Source organism: Pleuronectes platessa, chromosome 8, assembly GCF_947347685.1.
Source record: "Pleuronectes platessa chromosome 8, fPlePla1.1, whole genome shotgun sequence".
Classification (NCBI taxonomy): domain Eukaryota; kingdom Metazoa; phylum Chordata; class Actinopteri; order Pleuronectiformes; family Pleuronectidae; genus Pleuronectes; species Pleuronectes platessa.
The window spans coordinates 24,045,691-24,051,690 of NC_070633.1; the positions used below are offsets into that span (position 1 = coordinate 24,045,691).

The 6,000-nt window shown below is 39.5% G+C and overlaps 1 long non-coding RNA gene across 1 annotated transcript in view; it reads right to left on the bottom strand.

Moving 5' to 3' along the window:
• Positions 1-5,710, bottom strand: part of LOC128446534 (uncharacterized) — an 85,298-nt gene extending 79,588 nt beyond the window's left edge. The window contains exons 1-2 of the long non-coding RNA XR_008339589.1: positions 5,599-5,710; positions 5,011-5,193 (exon numbers count right to left, since the gene is read on the bottom strand). This is a non-coding gene — a long non-coding RNA (uncharacterized LOC128446534). The remainder of the gene's footprint in view (positions 1-5,010; positions 5,194-5,598) is intronic.
• Positions 5,711-6,000: the final 290 nt, after the last annotated feature.

Genomic DNA, 6,000 nt, shown 5'->3' on the forward strand with positions numbered 1-6,000 from the left:
TTTTGACAGACTGTGAAAAGAACGTTGAAAACATCACCACTCTACAGGAAGACACAGTCCAGTAATGGGTGTCAGAAGTTCAGTAGTGAACGACAGGTACTGTGGGAAAATGTGTGTCATTGTTGTACAATGTCCTTTGACTCTGTTTAAACAAGGTCAACACAAAAAGGTTTGATTGTAAACTGATATCGGTACGAATTCATGTTATTCTCCTCGTCAAAAGAAACAAACAATCCAAATTACCTGCAGAAAGCCCTTGATGGACGCTTCAGCTGCATCGTCAGACTGGTGAGACAGCAAGATGCCAACTTTAATGCCAATTTATTTGTGTAACATTCTGTGACCAAATGTATAGATAACTTTTTGTAGATTGTAAAAATAGATAACCCATTTAGTACAAAAAAACTACACTAGAATTACCGCACTGCGTTGTATGACTCCGCTAACCAGAGCAGTGTCCGTCTACATATTTCTACATATTTTCTCTCATATAAATGACACTGTATCTCTTGACAACTGAAACCATAAGATGAGGTCAGTGTGGCCTTGACCTTTTTACTTTAAGACAAATACAAAGTTAGACAATCCGAAAACATGCAGTTATGCCTCCGGCGACTCGCTATTGCAGAGGCATTAAAACCGTAGTGTAGTAGATTGGATTTTATTGGTGTTACATTGGACATCTTGTATGGGTACACCAAAAAATATATTTGGTTTCACATTCTAGATGGCAATAAGCAGAGTCATCAACTCAGGAAAAATATTTCTGTAGAAAAGAAAGCCTTGTATGTGTGTATGTATACATACACACAAACGCACAATTGAGACGTTTTTGTCTTTTATCATATATTCTCAGGCAGTACTGACGCATTTACTGAGAGGGGACGTGAGGGCCTACTCTGCGTGCTCAGAGTTCAAGCCCAGCAGGCTGCAGCGGGCCCGACATATTCTGGAACAGCAGCACAGTCTTTAGATGACTCCTCTGAAGATGAAAACATGGCGAGGTACTTCTCCACTGATGAAGAACTGTGAGGGCTGTGATTAGCTACACTCTCTTGCTACAATGCTACTCATGCTACTCCCTGGCAGCCTTAGGAAGGCATTAGCTTGCTGTTGGGTAGCTGTTAGCTTCAGCATTTTTAGTTTTTAGTGGCCTGTCTGACGTTTATGTTAAAAAAAAATCAGAAGGAACCATCTTCATAATTTAACACTATGGTTTGTTTGTGTCCTTCAGTTCTTCTCAAGAGAAGCTGTGTGCCTCAGCTCCACGGTCCCTCCTGCAGCCTCCGCTCCTGATGCTAACCTCATGTCTCCATCACACCAAGCAGCAGACCTGGATTGACAGACCTTTCTCCAGAGCTGCCCCCTCCCTCTGAAACCCCCCTCTCCAAAACACTATTTGTGTAGTTTTTAAAGTATTTTTTGCATGAGAATTGTTGATCATAACATTTCCAGCAGATGCCTTAATATAATGTTTGTGCACAATAAATGACATTGATCATAACATAATGGTATTTCCTTGCACTTCTACACCATGATATTGTCAGATAAGATGCTGATTACATTAAAGCAGTGAATGCTCTGCTTTAAGCAACATAAACACACAATGATTCAATGGATCTGAAGTAGAATGGGCACATTACATTCTGTAGAGAATGCCTCAGTTATGGAAGTCAGAAAATAACTTTCTTTATCTGAGGTTCCAGTCATTTATAGTCACAGCAAAGCACACAGGTCTGGTTGTCTAAGTGGCTCCCATATCATATTGTTTAAGATGTGTAACATCAAGTTTGTGTTTCAGTGCAAAATTAGTCATTAGTCAAGAGTTCACCCTCTTGTTTACACTAAAATTAGGTGACCCAGATGTTTCACAATGCCATCTGATAAGGTCTTATGAGAAACATTCTTAACATTAAAGAAATCAACACAGAAGATAGCAATAGATGTTTGACTTTAATCCGTAGCTGATAATCAGCGGCCTGACTTATTCAAACACATTAATACTACAATGAATAAGGCAGGGGTTTCCATCAGAAATCATTTCTGGGACATTAATTTAAAAGATCTCCAGTATAAGCAAATGTGTTCTAAAATTGGTTGACATCCAAGTGTGAGGCTGTCCTGGCACATGGAAATAAGATATATATATATTGTTTGTATTAGCTTTCCCTCAGTTTAGTACTTGCACTTCTTGAAAAGCTCTATATAAATAAGATGTATTAATGTTTATACATTGCCCTCTAGTATATGTTTTCCTAAAAGTCACTGTAGATACAGAAATAACAGTATGGTTCAGGTGACAGTAAGTGGAAGCTGAAGGTAATTTCCATGTGCTCAAGAGAAACATAACGTGACGATATAGTTGATTTCTGATAGAAGGCCCTGCCTCATTCATTGTAGTATTAATGTGTTTGAATAAGTCAGGCTGCCGATTACCAGCTACTGATTAAAGTCAAACAGTTATTGCTACCCTCTGTGTTGATTTCTTTAATGTTAAGAATGTTTCTCATAAGACCTTATCAGATGCATTGTGAAACATCTGGGTCACCTAATTTTAGTGTAAACAAGAGGGTGAACTCTTGACTAATGACTAATTTTACACTGAAACACAAACTTGATGTTACACATCTTAAACAATGATATGGGAGCCACTTAGACAACCAGACCTGTGTGCTTTGCTGTGACTATAAATGACTGGAACCTCAGAAAAAGAAAGTTATTTTCTGACTTCCATAACTGAAGCATTCTCTACAGAATGTAATGTGCCCATTCTACTTCAGATCCATTGGATCATTGTTTGTTTATGTTGCTTAAAGAAGAGCATTCACTGCTTTAATGTAATCAGCATCTTATCTGCCAATACCATGGTGTAGAAGTGCAAGGAAATACCAATATGTTATGAACAATGTCATTTATTGTGCACAAACATTATATTAAGGCATCTGCTGGAAATGTTATGATCAACAATTCTCATGCAAAAAATACTTTAAAAACTACACAAATAGTGTTTTGGAGAGGGGGGTTTCAGAGGGAGGGGGCAGCTCTGGAGAAAGGTCTGTCAATCCAGGTCTGCTGCTTGGTGTGATGGAGACATGAGGTTAGCATCAGGAGCGGAGGTTGCAGGAGGGACCGTGGAGCTGAGGCACACAGCTTCTCTTGAGAAGAACTGAAGGACACAAACAAACCATAGTGTTAAATTATGAAGATGGTTCCTTCTGATTTTTTTTTAACATAAACGTCAGACAGGCCACTAAAAACTAAAAATGCTGAAGCTAACAGCTACCCAACAGCAAGCTAATGCCTTCCTAAGGCTGCCAGGGAGTAGCATGAGTAGCATTGTAGCAAGAGAGTGTAGCTAATCACAGCCCTCACAGTTCTTCATCAGTGGAGAAGTACCTCGCCATGTTTTCATCTTCAGAGGAGTCATCTAAAGACTGTGCTGCTGTTCCAGAATATGTCGGGCCCGCTGCAGCCTGCTGGGCTTGAACTCTGAGCACGCAGAGTAGGCCCTCACGTCCCCCCTCAGTAAATGCGTCAGTACTGCCTGAGAATATATGATAAAAGACAAAAACGTCTCAATTGTGCGTTTGTGTGTATGTATACATACACACATACAAGGCTTTCTTTTCTACAGAAATATTTTTCCTGAGTTGATGACTCTGCTTATTGCCATCTAGAATGTGAAACCAAATATATTTTTTGGTGTACCCATACAAGATGTCCAATGTAACACCAATAAAATCCAATCTACTACACTACGGTTTTAATGCCTCTGCAATAGCGAGTCGCCGGAGGCATAACTGCATGTTTTCGGATTGTCTAACTTTGTATTTGTCTTAAAGTAAAAAGGTCAAGGCCACACTGACCTCATCTTATGGTTTCAGTTGTCAAGAGATACAGTGTCATTTATATGAGAGAAAATATGTAGAAATATGTAGACGGACACTGCTCTGGTTAGCGGAGTCATACAACGCAGTGCGGTAATTCTAGTGTAGTTTTTTTGTACTAAATGGGTTATCTATTTTTACAATCTACAAAAAGTTATCTATACATTTGGTCACAGAATGTTACACAAATAAATTGGCATTAAAGTTGGCATCTTGCTGTCTCACCAGTCTGACGATGCAGCTGAAGCGTCCATCAAGGGCTTTCTGCAGGTAATTTGGATTGTTTGTTTCTTTTGACGAGGAGAATAACATGAATTCGTACCGATATCAGTTTACAATCAAACCTTTTTGTGTTGACCTTGTTTAAACAGAGTCAAAGGACATTGTACAACAATGACACACATTTTCCCACAGTACCTGTCGTTCACTACTGAACTTCTGACACCCATTACTGGACTGTGTCTTCCTGTAGAGTGGTGATGTTTTCAACGTTCTTTTCACAGTCTGTCAAAACAAAATTAGAGTTACAAATGTTAATGCCCCACAACCCATTGCAGATACGGTTGTATTTGCACACCACATCGGATCAAAACAAAACTGCAGTCTGTGAAACAAGCAGTTTTGGTAGATATAAGGGAAATGCTATGATTTCTACATGAAACATATTCAGTCCCTTAAGCAAAATAACAATGATGGCCGGCCGCAACCTCGATGCCTTCGTCTACTTTGCTTACAGACTAGTTTGCGGAGTCTCGTGCTGCCGCCCACTGACCGATACATCATCGCTCTTTTCTGAAACTAATGAAGGCAAATTCACACATGTAGACAGAAATAAACAGTATAAATTAAAAGGTGTAAATATTGCTAACATTATGTTTGATGGGGGTCATCATTATACATAACAGAGGAAAACTTTGCACATGTATTCCTTAAATTTACTTGCCTTCCTGTGGAAAAAGTTGTTTTCCTAGTTAAACAATCACAGCAGGGAAGCATGATTGATCAAAATTCTTTCATTGTGATATTAACTTGTATTTCAGCAAGTGTACTTTGGGGATTTAATAAAAATGTATATTTGGCAAATTATATAAAATGTTTTTTCTGGTATGTAACTTAAAAGTACCTCTTTAATGGTAGGATCATTTCTCTCCCTCATCTTCCTCGTGGTACGTGGATGATGTTAGTGGGCTCAACCCGGCTTCTCTTTCTCTCCAGGCTGCCCTTCCTGCTCTTCATCAAGCAAAACAAACTGTTCGGTCCAAGTTGTTGACGTTAATGAAACTCCTGTAGCTTCACTTTGATCCTCCTTGATTAAAAAACAGAACATAGCAATTGTTTTATAAAATGAATCGCAACTCCATAACATGAAAACATTGTCATATTGCATACTATACATTAAACCAAATTGATCTGATATTGTGGAGTAATGGTAGACAAATACACTCCTTATTAATCTAAAGCATTCATAAATCAAATTCATGTTTATATTTATATTGTAGCGTCCCTCAATGATGAGCTAAGCGTCTTGAACTGCTTTCAACAACCATGTATTCACCTCCCAGGTAGCACAGGCTACCGTGGGCTGAAGCATGTGGCTAACAATGGCGTATTAGCTGATGAACAGCGTCCATAGTGTGGATTGACGGACTCTCTCCGCACTCGGACTGTAAACCTAGATCGTAACGATCTTTAAAAACAATAAACTACTTACCTGACAGAAGGAAGATGACATCGTGGTCTTCCAAGCGCTCCGTGTTTATGACGCAGCCCCGAGTTAAAGGGCTGGTTGTTTACAAATAGGGTTTTTACGACAGCCACACGTCATGTCCGCTCGCGCACTCGGTCCGCTCGCGCACTCGGTCCGGCCTCGGTATAAACAGACTCGCATGATCCTTCTCATTAGAGATGTAATCTAGCCTCAAATATTACTATTATATAACATGAATAACATTCACGATCACTGAAGGACACCACGCAGGGACTGTGATTTAAACACCAAGCTGCGCCCGTGGTGCCATGGCAACCATCATAGCAACGATAAAAACATGCGTGATAACTATTAAAATATTTATCATAAGCACGAACTGGCTGAAGACTGTGGAAGCAAAGACCA